A 12,827-nucleotide genomic window follows, 5' to 3' on the forward strand; every position below is an offset into this window, starting at 1 on the left:
GACAGAAGTTACCTCAGAGGGCTTCTGGGAGCCCCAAGGTCCACAGTGCCTGGGACAGAATAAACTCTCCAGAACTTTATTATGATTGAACGTGTGAGCTGTACATCTCCGCATATGTGCACGAGGCCCAAGCATCGTATTTCTGGGTCTGTCCCCCAGGCACCATGTCATCTAACATATGTAATCTTATGAATAATTGAAGAAAAATCAGGCATTAATATTTAAGCTGTGCTCTACATTGCTGAGGTTTTATAACATGGGGTTGGCATTGCAATTAGCTTTTGGGCTGCGAAACAACACGGAGGCAAACAGCTTGTCCATGGACCCAGGTGCTTGTTGTACATGTTGCTCCCATGCCCACTCACCTGAGAGGGGGTTTCAGATGAGTCTAGACCACCACGGACCAGCCACAGCCTGGGGCCTTGGGCCTGCTTGGATCTTCCATTGCTGCTGGGTGTGCAGCCCACCTCTGGGGTGATGAGGAGAGCGCTCGCAGAGGAGGAGCAGGGGGTAATGTTCAGCAGAACAGAGGCAGGCTATCTTCCACAGGGACTCAGCTCGATGTGAAGGGAAATGATCACGAAGAGCCTCCTATACAGGACAGAAACCCCAGCATGTAGGCAGAATCACAGAGGGCCCCAAGCATGGACTCTGGCACCGATCTACCACTTGGCCAGGTCTTGAGTTCTCTGGCCTCAGTTTCTCCACCTGTAATATGGAGATAATCATAGTCATAAGCTTGTTGTTGTGAGGCTTGTGTTACGTGCTTACTAAGTGTTTGGTAGAGTTATTACCAAGCTCGAGTCCTCGTGGAAGCAGTGCAGAGCTTTCTGGGCCCCCAGATCTCCTTCAAAGCCTCCTGCAAGGCATTGGACATCCAAGGGAAGGACCATGGCTTATTCATCTTTGAGCTCCAAGTGCCCATCAGGGCTTGGCCCAGAGCAGGTGCCTCATAAGAAAGTGAGTTTAAGCTCTAAACAGTCCTATGGGACTGGGATTGTGAGTTCCACTTACAGAGAAGAAACCTGAGACTTGCAGAAGAGAAGCGACTTGCCTGGAGCCACGTGGCGCTGCTGGTGAAGGATCTGGGTTTGATTCCAGGTCCTTTGCTGTCTGCCAAGAGTGTGACCCAGGCTCTCCTGGCTGTGTGGTCACTTCCAGTCATCCCTGAAACACCTGCCGTCTGCCACTGCTCCCTGCCCCCACCTGGGGAACTGGGCCATGGCAGAGGGGGTGCTCCTGGCCCCGAGAGGCTCTCATGTGAAATTATTCTTTCACCATGTGTGGCTGCAGAGGAGCTGGGGGTGGTGGCTGGCAGGTGGCCCAGAGGTCCTAGTTAGAAGCCTGGGAAGCTGGGTAGGCAGGAACGGTGAACAGAACCTGATGGCTTACTACTGGCTGGTCAGAGGGTCTAAGAGGGAAAGAGGATGGAGGGGGCTTCCTGCAGAGGGGCAGCCTCCAGGGTCCTCTCTTCAGAGTCAGTGGGCTATAGCTGTCCCTGGGGTGCATCCTGGGGTCAGTGACTTGTGGGGCAGAGTGCCTGGAGACCCGCCCTCCAGTGTGGCAGTGTGGGACTTTAAAGACTGTCTGTCCTTCATAGGACGAAGCTGGTGGCTTCCACTGGCAGTTCTGAGTGTGGATATGGGCACTGCTAGAGAGGCAGCCTGGCCTGGGAGCTCCCTCATCAACCTTCTGCACAACCTCGGGCAGGTCCCTTCCTTCCCTGGAGCCTCCATCCTCCCATCTGTAAAGTCAGGAGATTGCATCTGATGACCGCTGAGGTCTCTCTTTGCTGACAGTGACTAGGAGACACCTAATCAATATTGGTTGAGTAAGTGAAAGAGTAAATGTGGTTCCAGATCAGTAACAGGAATGGGCAGGAGATGACTTTGAAAGACAGATGAGGCTGGTTTAACCTGGAAAACTAACAATAACAGTGCATTTCTATTGACTGCTTAGCTTACCCTGTGCTATAGTTGCTGTTACTTTTCCCATTTCACAGATGAGAAAACCAAGGCACCTAGAGGTGTGTTGGCCACACCCCCAGCCAGAGTGCTGGTATTACTCAGGACTCTTTCAGCTGCTTGAGGTAGAAGTACAACTCTCGTAAGCTAAACGATAAAAGAAAATGTACTGCTTACCTGTCTATAAAGTGCAAGGGAGGCTGGACCCAAGAACTCAAATGACGATTTCAGGAATACCTTTCTTCCCTGCTTACTTCAGTGTGACTGTTGATAGCATGGACCCCCCACTCCGAGAAGAAAAATTGTGTAGAAGTTAAAGGCCCCATTTCTGAAGTCAGAGTACCTGGGTCAAACTGTGGTTTTGCTGTGTGGCCCTGGGCAGTTACTTGGCCTCTCTGGTCTCAGCTTCTTTCTCCATGAAATGGGGATAAAAGTAGTACACATGTGGTAGGGCTGTTGTGAAGAATAGATGAGGTCACAAGTGTAAAGTGCTAGGAACAGGATTTGACAATCGGTATATGTGCACTACTGGTGCGGCCTTTAGAAATTCCAAATGGAGAGTGAGCCTCCTCTACCCACTAACTTGAAAAAAACTCCATGTTTGATTACTATTGGACTGACCTGGGTCCTATGCCACCTCTTCAACCAGTCACTGTGGCTGGGGGAGGGCATATGCTAATTAGGCCTGGTCACATGCCCACTCCAGAGCATGGGGATAGCCAGTCCTCCCAGCACCGTGGACCAAGAGTGGTGGGGGATGGGCAGGCCAGGGGAAAATCACAGCATATCACCAGAGGGGGAGTGGGCGGTGAGCAGTCACAAGCCAGCAGGTTACCACTACTGCAGCTGACCTGGGTCTTGAACCCCAGCAGTTTACCTCCCAAGCTTGGATTCCTTTTTTTTTTAAAGTAGTTTTCCATTTATTAAAAAGATTTAAAACTCATATATATAAAAAATTAACTCTTAAATTATCTGTTCAATACTATGTATTTTAACACATGTATAGGGTCTTGGAACCACTACCACAAACAGGATACAGAACAATTCCAAACCCTGAAAGAATTCCCTTGTGCTGGCCTGTGGTAATCAGTCCCTCCCTCACTCTGTCCCCTGACAATCATGAATCTGTTCTGTGTCCCTATAGTTTTGCCTTTTCCAGAATATCTACAAGTAGAATCCTCAGCCTGGAATCTTCTGAGACTGGCTTCTTTTATACAACATAATGCATTTCAGATTCATCCATGGCATTGCGCTTATCGATAGTTTGTTCCTGTTTATGGCTGAGTAATTACTCAGCATGACTGTACCACATTTTGTTTATTCATTCATTTGTTATAGGACATTTGAGTTGTTTCCCATTGTTGGTAGTTATAAAAAATGCTATAAACATCTGTACATAGATTTCTGTGTGGACCTAAGTTTTCATTTCTCTGTAGATAAATGCTGAATGACATGGTAGAGAGACTTCATAGGAAACCTCCAGACTGTTTTCTAGAGTGACTGCGCCACTTGGTGTTTCCACCAGCAATACAGGAGAATTCCACTCGCTTCACATTCTTTCCAGCATTTGGAAATTGGAAGTACCTTTTATTTTTGCCTTTCTAATAGTTGTGCAATCCAAGCATGGAATCTTAACCAAGAATTTAAATAAATGGTACTTGTAGCTGCAGAAGTCAGGAAATATCTTGCCAGAGTGAGCTAGAGGCTAACCATTGTATCCTGCGCATTAGAATGGTGGTGGGTGGTGGTGGCAGGGGACTCCTTTGAGTGTCTGAAGGAACTGGGTTGTTTAAGACAAGTTTGATGAATCTGGGAGAATGGAAGAGCTTTCTAGTGTCAGGACTGTAAAGACCTCAGACATCACTGCGACATCCCTCCACTGTACCAATGAGGAGCCAGAGATCTGGTTGCAAGGGAAGGGTCTTGCCTAACCACAGGACATACAGTAGATTCTCAATAGTGAATGACGAAGGGGACATTCTTCTTTAGGATTCCGCTGGGGCTGGGCTAGATAGTTGTGCTTGTTCTGGACGTAGGGGGCCTACTGTGATTTCTCTTGGGTTCTTTGAGCCGAGGGGTTCTTGGTGAAAGACACAGCTCAGAACCAGCTCTCTGTGGCACTGCCTGGCCCTGGGGGAACCCTGTTCCCACTCTGTAAGAAGGAGGGCAGGATGTGGGATTGGGGTGGGGGGCAACTGTCGACTCTGCAGATATTGACTGACTGGTTACATGAAAAGTGGGCCATTTTCCTGCCTCTGTGTGACCATGGTTGATGGCCCTGGAGTCTGGGGGTTCTGAATCCCCATTAAGGCCACTAGACCAGCCTGAAGGGGACAGAACAGTGCTGATGAGGAGGGAATCAGGCTGTAGCTTCTTTATGCCCAGAGTTGTCCAGGCAGGGCTCCACTTACCCCTCCTGCATTTGATCCTCAGATAAAACTATAGAGAGGTGGGGCTGAGTGGGTGGCCATGGCCCTGGATTGGGGGCATGAAGCTGGGAAGGGCTGACAAATGCACCATGTGCTGGGCCAGGCTGTGACTTTGCCCCCACCTTGGCTCCTGCAGGGGGTGGGGGGACCTCTGAATGCATCTGAAGCACTCACAGGAGGGGAGGAAAGGAGGCAGAGAAAACCCCTGTTCAAGACACTGGGGGCCACACACTGTCCTTGGGGGGGCGGCTCCCCCCACCCCCACTTCTCACTCCCCTGCTATGTTGCATACCTGGAATTCTACCACGAGGGTCACTTTGATTAAAACTCTGATTCTAGAAGAGCCCTGTGAAAATGTGTATGTTAGGTGGAGAGGGCAGGCGTCATTTTGTGCTACTTGATGAAATTAACCACTGCCACTTATGAACTGCCTCAGGCAGGGCTTGGAGGGTCTGAGACATGAGAGGGATAAGGTTTGGTGAGTGGGGAGGGAATGGAAGAGGAGGGTCCGCAGAAGGCATGGCCCAGCTGGGGTGGGAGGGCATGTGTGCACGTGTGTGTGTAGTGGGGGAGTCAGGGGAGACCCAGGTGGGGAGGGATGAGTGGGCAGGCTGATGGGGGAAAGCAGAGGTAGGGCTCTGGAGGAGGGTGGTGCAGAGACAGGTCTGAAGGCATGTTTTTTGTCTGCTGTTTTCTGCATGATACACACACCTTGAGAAATCTGTGTGCTTCAGAGACCTTTAGATGCTGCCATGGGGCTGCTCTCTGGGGCTTCTGGGAGTCCTCTGGGATGCTGGCTGTCTCCCCATTACCTTCCTTCGGAGCAGACTCTAGCTGCTACAGGAGCTTGTGATTGAGGAAGGCAAGTCTTTCCCCACCGACAACATTAAAGGTGTCACCTCCTCCCAGCTAATGCATTTTTGGGCTGAGAAGATAGATTGAGACACAAACAACAACAGTATCTCGACAACGACAGCAACAAATGTCAGCCGAAGCCCTTCATACGCATTTCATGACCTCCTCCCAAAGGTCCCGTAACTACTGTACTTTACAAATGAGGAGAGGGAAGCAGCTTGTTTAGGGTCATGTGGTGTGTGTAGAATTCACATGTAGGTTTGTCTCACTCCAAAGTGATGCTCTTGACCACCACTCAAGGTCAAATTAAACGGAACTGGTTCATCCCTTTAATTCAGGTCAACAGGGGAGTATGGCATGAAGCACCCTGGGGGTCTGTCTAGGACTGTGCTGGGGAGGAGGTTGGGGATCTGGGGCAGATGGGGTGGCACTACTGGGGAATGGTGCCAGTGCTCCATGCAGCGGCAGCCCCTACCCTTGGCTGGCATTCACAATAGGACTTCCCTGTCTTGTCCTCAGTAAAGTTTACCCAAGGAGCTCTTGGCTGTAAATTTGTCTGACTCCACAGCTGCCCGGCCCTGGCCCCAGCCTCGGTCAGTGGATGGTGCTGAGCAGACAACAGATTCGTCACTGGGTGAGTCCTGAGCCAGCACAGCTGTCAGCAGGGAGGAGCGGCTCTGTACCACGGCCATGGCACGTTTACCCTTGAGCATGACAGGTGCAGACAGAGACCTCAGAATTTGTGGCTCTTCCTGCTGAGTGATGGATGGACTGGCTCCTTGAGCTTCAGCTCCACCACCTGCTGTGAGTCCAGCTGGGGGTGGGGGAGGAAAGCAGAGGGCAGCATATACCTGCTTTGGGGGCAATTGCATTGGTGGGTAGGGTGTGGTGACTCTGGCCAGACTGGAAGAAGGGACTTGGAGGTTGGCAGCTTGAAGTCCACTGCTTCCACCCCCTCCTGACGGTCTGCACCTTTTCCCTGCACAGCACATATTGGTAGCTCACAGTTGGTCCTCACTTTCTTTCTAGCTACTGATCAATCCATTCATCCAGCAAATTTGTAGAGAACACCCACCAATTGCAGGCACTGTGTCAGATGCTGGGGATAGAGCAGTGAACTGGACTGCCAAGGCCTGACCTTCGGGGAGCTTCAAGCTTAGTGGGGACCGAAGCCCACAGATGAGAGAAAGAAATAAGAACACCTCAGGGAAGAATTCAAACAGGAGGGCTGGGTTAGAGAGTGGCCAAGGGGCCACTTGAGTACAGGCCATCAGGAAAGTGTCTCTGAGCCACTGAATGACAGGACAGTGCCAGCCAGGTGTTGTCTAGGGACCCCGGGCAGAGGGAGCAGGTGGCGCCTAGTGCCTAAGGCGGGAGTGAGCATGGACGTTCGTGGAGCAGGGACAAGCTGCTAGGCGGGAGCAGGGGCACGTGGTGGGGATGCGCTCAGGATGGAGCTGGCACGGCAGGCCGAGGGCTGTTCTTCGCAGGCCTTTAAGTCAGCATGAGGAGCTGGGCTTTTATCCTAAGTGGGAAGGGAAGCTCTTGGGGTTTACAGTAGGGGGAAGGCACGATCTGATTTATGTTTTGAAACCATTACTCCGGTTTTGTTAGAGCAGATGCTCCTAGAAAGATCCAAACTTGCTGCAGTACTCCAGCTGTCAACCTGCACAGCCTGCCCGAGACATCCGATGACATTTATTATACTGGTGCCATTCTGATCATGTAGAATGCATGGTGTCTACAATGATTTTAAATGTGTAAAGTTTTAGTGTTGTTATACACAGACACATAGCTCATGAGTATTTAAGAGACATGTGGGCAAGGTCCAATCTTATCCAAGGAAGACACAGAGCCTTGAGTCAAATTGGCACCATCACAAACCATCCTGAGTCCATCAGTTACAAAAACTGCTCTTAATAAATTGAGTAAAGTAAGGAGCCTTAGAAGCATGGGCCCATGGGCCCAAAGGGATGTTAACAGATTGGTATTTAAGTGTTGATGTTTCTTGAGTTTTGGGCAGTGTTGTAATTCAACACGTGGTTTGCCGTGACAGCATTTCATGTAATATGTTGAATCTGAGGCGAGTATGTTGTGTATAAAAGAGAGGAGAAGAGCTGGATGCTCAGAAAGGAAAGGGAGAGCAGAAATTGAGAAGGGCGTATTGTAGCAGACAGGAAAAAATTTAGAAGCTATGGAGTTGAATTGAAAAGAACAGTATGAACTTACGACTTTAACATTCTGCTCCATCACTGTTGTAACACGGGCTGCCTCCAGGCCGATGCAGCTGCCCCAGGTGTTGTGATATAACTGTGCAGCCCCACTGACCACGGACTAGTCTTTTAAATAATGTTGTGCCAAAAGGAAGCAGGGATTCCCTGCAGGATAAGCTGTGTTGGATCTTGGGTAGAGTTGTCTTGGTTTGGAAGGCAATGATGCTTTCAAAGATGCCTGCGGGAAAACTGGAATGTGCACCGGGGCCAGCCAAAGAGAGTCTCCTTTGCCTTCCGTTAAGATGACCAAACAGGGACAATCTGAGCCTAAAAACTGGTAATTATGGACAAGTGGCACAAACTGAGTCCATAAAAGAGCTTAAGTCCATAAGGCTGTGGATAAATGGAAATTCATAGGAAGTATGCCAGCGGAAGTTGGAATGCACACCATCAGTTTTTAATGTGTTTTACAAAGGGATATTCATCAAGTCACATGGCTAGAGGCTCACACAAACTAGGGCCAGCTACCAAGTCTCTAGTCCAAATGTTTGATTTGCTCCAGTTGTTTGCGTAGAGGTTTAAAATGCATGCGGAATTGTGCTGTTCCTTATGAGGCTTATTTGGTTGTGCCCAATGTTTAATGTTGCTAGTAAGCAAGGGTTGGAAGGTAGTGGTCTGCAATATTTGTTTCAAACCCTTAGTGAGCACATACACACACTCAGACCCACAAGACCCAGATTTTGTTATTGTAGACTCTGGGATGGCATGTCCATACCGCCCTTTGCCCAAATAGGCCTTTGCCACCAGAGAAGGACTGTATATCATACCCAAAAGAATTAAAGATGTCTTGAGAACAGGTGAAGAACAGAGATGGTATTGTCCCTAGCCCCAGAGCAATGGACACCCCAGGATGATATTTAGCCAACAAGTATGTGTGTTCACATGTATATTTTAACCTTTATAGGGCCCCCAAAAAGTGAATTATTGCAAGATTAAAATTAGTGAGATTTCATATATAATTCTGAAAGTTTCTTTTGAAAAACTGGAAGATCTGGAAATGATAAGTCAGCATTTTCATCTTCATAAGAGGCTGGAGTTGAATAGGAACCTCCCTTTCTGGACAGAGCTTGCCACTCCAGTTAGCCCCAGTCCCTATCACTCCTGATTGCCTCTTACTTAAATTATTTTCTTGAGCTCTGTAGACATTTGAGTTTTGACCTTTGCTGGTGATACCAATCAACTGCAATAGTAATAAAGGGCCATTATTTCCATTTTAAAGGTAAGAAAACTGAGAACAAGAGGGCTTAAGTAAATTGACTTGAAGTCACAGAATATAGGAGGGACTGATAGTTGATTATCCTACTATCCATTCTCCCCACTTCTCATCAGTAACAGAACTCTATTTTACTTGGATTGGCCATGTGCCCAGGTAAAAGAATGCATTTCCCAATTTCCTTGTAGTTAGATGTGGCTAAGATTTAAGTTCTGGCCAAGGACATATAGGCAGCAGTATTATAAGGACCATTTAAAAAAACATCCTTAAAGTGGAGGGACAAGTCCTTTTTTTCCCCTCTCTTGTTCTCATTCCTGATGCCTGGAATGCAGATGTAATGGCCAGAGCTCTTTCAGTCATATTGGGCCATGAAGAGACCTTGGGAATGGAATGTGCATGGGATGGAATTCTCCATGTATCTTAGAACAGAAAGATAGGAGGTAGATTTTCTGATGAATCTGTAGATCTACCATGCCAGTCCCAACTCATATGCTATTAGTTTTATTTTACATTAGTGAGATCATGATTCAGTCTGCCTGAAACCAGAGTGTGAACTCTTAGTTTATTTCAATTCCCAGCCTTCCAGTCTGTACCGCACTAACAACCAACCCCTGACTTTCTGTATTGCCTGAAGCTGGTGTTACCATTCCCTCCTTGACTACTGGCATCGGAAGAACAATCATGCCACATGCTTGGACTGACTAATGAGCAAGTGGCCATCTTCCAGTTCTACAGAAGCACAAAACTGACCCAAGTAAGGACAAGTTGGGAGTTCTTTGCTCAGGGACTACAGTTCCATCTGTCACATCACCCTAAGAACAGTGACCTTTGAGCATCCTTTCTGGGCTGCCCTCCAAGGCCACATGACAAATAAACAATGCCTGCAATAATGACCAAATGGAAGGAGTTCTCAGGGAGACCCCAAAAGTCTGCCAAGGCTGTCACCAGCTGGTACCCTATTTTTACTCATGCGAGGGGTATTCCTATAATGACAAGGGTCCTCTTAGTTTAAAGTGATGGGTCCCTTTTGTTTAAGTGGTTGGGATTAATTTGCTTTTGGCAAAAGAAAAACTCACATGGTCCCATATTGAGACTTCTGTGGGGGCCATGAATAGATACAGTCTTTTAGCTGGAAAATTCTCAAGGTTTGTACTCGAGCCTCTCCAATCTTAAAAACAATGATGCTGATAAAATCATAACATCACTTATAGTCATTGCACTGCCTTTCTTCTTGCTTTCACTTTCTCAATGAATGATGGGAGTCTCTCTCCCCAGTAGGTCCCCCTTTTCCCCCCACACCTTATTGTTCATCCCCATCACACTCGGGGCACTGTTCTGGTTAGGGTCATCAGCCACTTCCTGTTGCTAATCCCATGACCTTTCTTTTTTTTTTAGTTTTTTATTTTATTGGGCCTCTCTGCGGCATTGATACTATCAACCACTTTTTTCTTAAAATATTCTATTTTGACATTTAGACAATTAGATCGTATGGTTTTCTTTCCACCTCTCAGACTTCTGTTGGCTTGAGTTTACCAATCCTTGCTCCTCCTAGGTTCATTTTTGGGTCCCACACCCTCTCCTCTCTCCTCTTTCTTTCTGGTCTCACTGGCCACACTGTCTTCAGGCTCCCCACCCCCATTCTCTCCCTGCTGCCCCCACGCCTCTCCTACATTTATCTAACACTATTCACTGATGATATCTGTCATAGGTCAAGATCCCCAGAAACAAGCTCTAAAGTGGAGAAGCTGAATTGCTGGCAGAGAGCTTCCTGAGGAGCATCCTGGGAACAACATCGGCGGGGGGGATGAAGGACCAGGAGTACATGGGAGGAGGGATTGAGCTGGGATGCTGCAGCAGCCAAGGCCTTAGCCGGCGCACAGGGGCTCTGGGCCTGGCATGGCCCTTCAGAATTATGCAAACTGAGGCAAGGGACTCCAGCCCTGTACCTCTGGGAGGCACGTCAGGTCATGGATGTGTGCTGGCCCTGCTGCGGGTGAAGCTTCCTTCCGCCAAAGGCAGTTCCTGAAGGAGGACCCAGCAAGAGCAGACAGTGGCCAGTGTTCCCTGCAGAAGGAGTGCCTCTGGGCGGTGCCACAACTTCCACAATGCAATCCCAAGCCTAAATTGGTGGTCTTGACTTTTTCTGAGCAAGTACCACACTTACATAGCCAACTACTGCTGAATGTATCCACTCATTCTGCTATAGTTCCCCAAGTGCAATGTGCTGTGCATGCCATTGTTCTGCTCTGCCTAGAATGTCCTCTCCTTGTCTATATTCATTAATTCCATGCATGTTTACTGAGGGCCCACTCTGTGCCGGGCACTGTGCTGGGACTTGGGGTATTGGCCAGGGGCTCAGTGGAAGTCAGCTCTGGGCCTGGAATCAACCTGCTGGGTCCAGGGAGGCTGACTGGGCTGCTCTGGCAGAGGGGTGGTGCCGTGCTCACCTACTCTGTGAGATCCTCAGAGCCAAGCAGTGGGAAAGGGAAAAATGAGCCTCAGGGGGATGGTGGCGGGAGGGAATCTGGGGCCTGGGGTAGGCAGGGGCTCAGATGACAGGCTCTTGGGCTTGGGCAAGTGAAGCAAAGTACTGTCCACCCCATGCAACTCCTGCCTGGCTCCCTGAAGAAACCACAGGCACCGACCTGCTGAGCCAGCTCCTGTGCAGTGGGAATTGGCCTGCAGTCCCTGATGGCTCAATAGAGTTGGAACCACATGCAGACATATGTGCCGCCAAACAGACCTGTGGCTCTTGTGTGCATGATCACACATGTACATACCTGATCATGCCTCTGATTCCTCCATAGGCATTCATATGAACATGTCCACATCTCCACATACATGCACACATGAGTGGGCACACCACACCCCAGTATGGCTCCATGTCCACACTCATTACCCCCACCTGCCAGTGCCCACAGGTTGGCTTATCCTTCCGCTGGCAGGCGCGCACATGCGAGGATCCTCTTGGACACTCTCACGTGCTGGCGTGGGCACACACCCACACACACTAGTGTGGGAAGCCTGAGTGACAGCTGCCAGACTGCGGCACTGCGGGGCCCCTGCCAAGTCCCTGCTGCAGGGCAATGAGAGTCATAGTTCTGGCGGTTGAGTCAGCTTCCAGAGAGAGAGGTGAGCCTTTTCTCTTCTCTCTTTTTGGGGACAGTCTTTTGAAGTGCCATGTGGAAGTATTCAGTTCCCTTCCTTCCCCAGAGATCAGGTTGCTCTCTAAATACCAAGGTGGGAAAGTGGAGACTTAAAAAGGTCATTACCAAATATTGAGAGGGTGGTATTTAGCTAGTGAAGTGGCTCTTGGAGGAGGCTCAGTGGGGAGCTTTTGTTAACAGCCCATTTGCTGCCCTGGGTCCTGTTGCTGGAACCAAAAGGTGCTGGGGGGCGGGGGCAGGGGGCTGGGGAGCACAAGGCTCCATCCTCCGGGACAGAGATGCCCCTGAGCTGGAGGACAGGGCCCCAAGGGCAGCGACAGGCTATTTGGGGTGACAGCTGGCTCTGGGTGGGTAGGGATGGGAGCCCTGTAGGTGGAGATCTTCGGGATGGGGTGCCCAAAGGAGCTCCCAACTTTTTCTGGGGAGCACATGGGAAGAAGCAGGGCTTCCCTCACCACCCCAGAACCACAGGGGCCCAGCAGGAGTCAACAGGCATGTCTGTTGCTTCCAGACTTAGGTGAAGGGGTTTCTGGGATAGGACAGTATAACTCCTCTCTTAGGGAATGCTTCTTCAGCTTCCTCCTTTCTTTTTTTAAATAGTTATGGTGAAAAAAAAAAGATTACTTAACAGGTGAGAACACTGTTAATCCCTCTTAGGGTCTTTGTTCAGGGAAATACCTTGATGAGATGCCTGGGTAAGAAGGTGACATCCTGAGGGCAGGATGTTGGCAGGGGCCAAAGCAATAACAGCAAATTGGCTGAACTGTTCTGCATGACAAGGTGCCAGAATTCCTTTTTCTCCTGAGTGGAAAGGAGGGAGAAAGAAAGGCTCGAGGGAGAGGTAGGGTGAGCCAGGGTGAGCATGGGAGGCTGGCACTGTGCATCTGCCCCCTCATTCTCCCTGCTGCGGGGCGCCAAACCTGACT

Source organism: Manis javanica, chromosome 4, assembly GCF_040802235.1.
Source record: "Manis javanica isolate MJ-LG chromosome 4, MJ_LKY, whole genome shotgun sequence".
Lineage (NCBI taxonomy): Eukaryota > Metazoa > Chordata > Mammalia > Pholidota > Manidae > Manis > Manis javanica.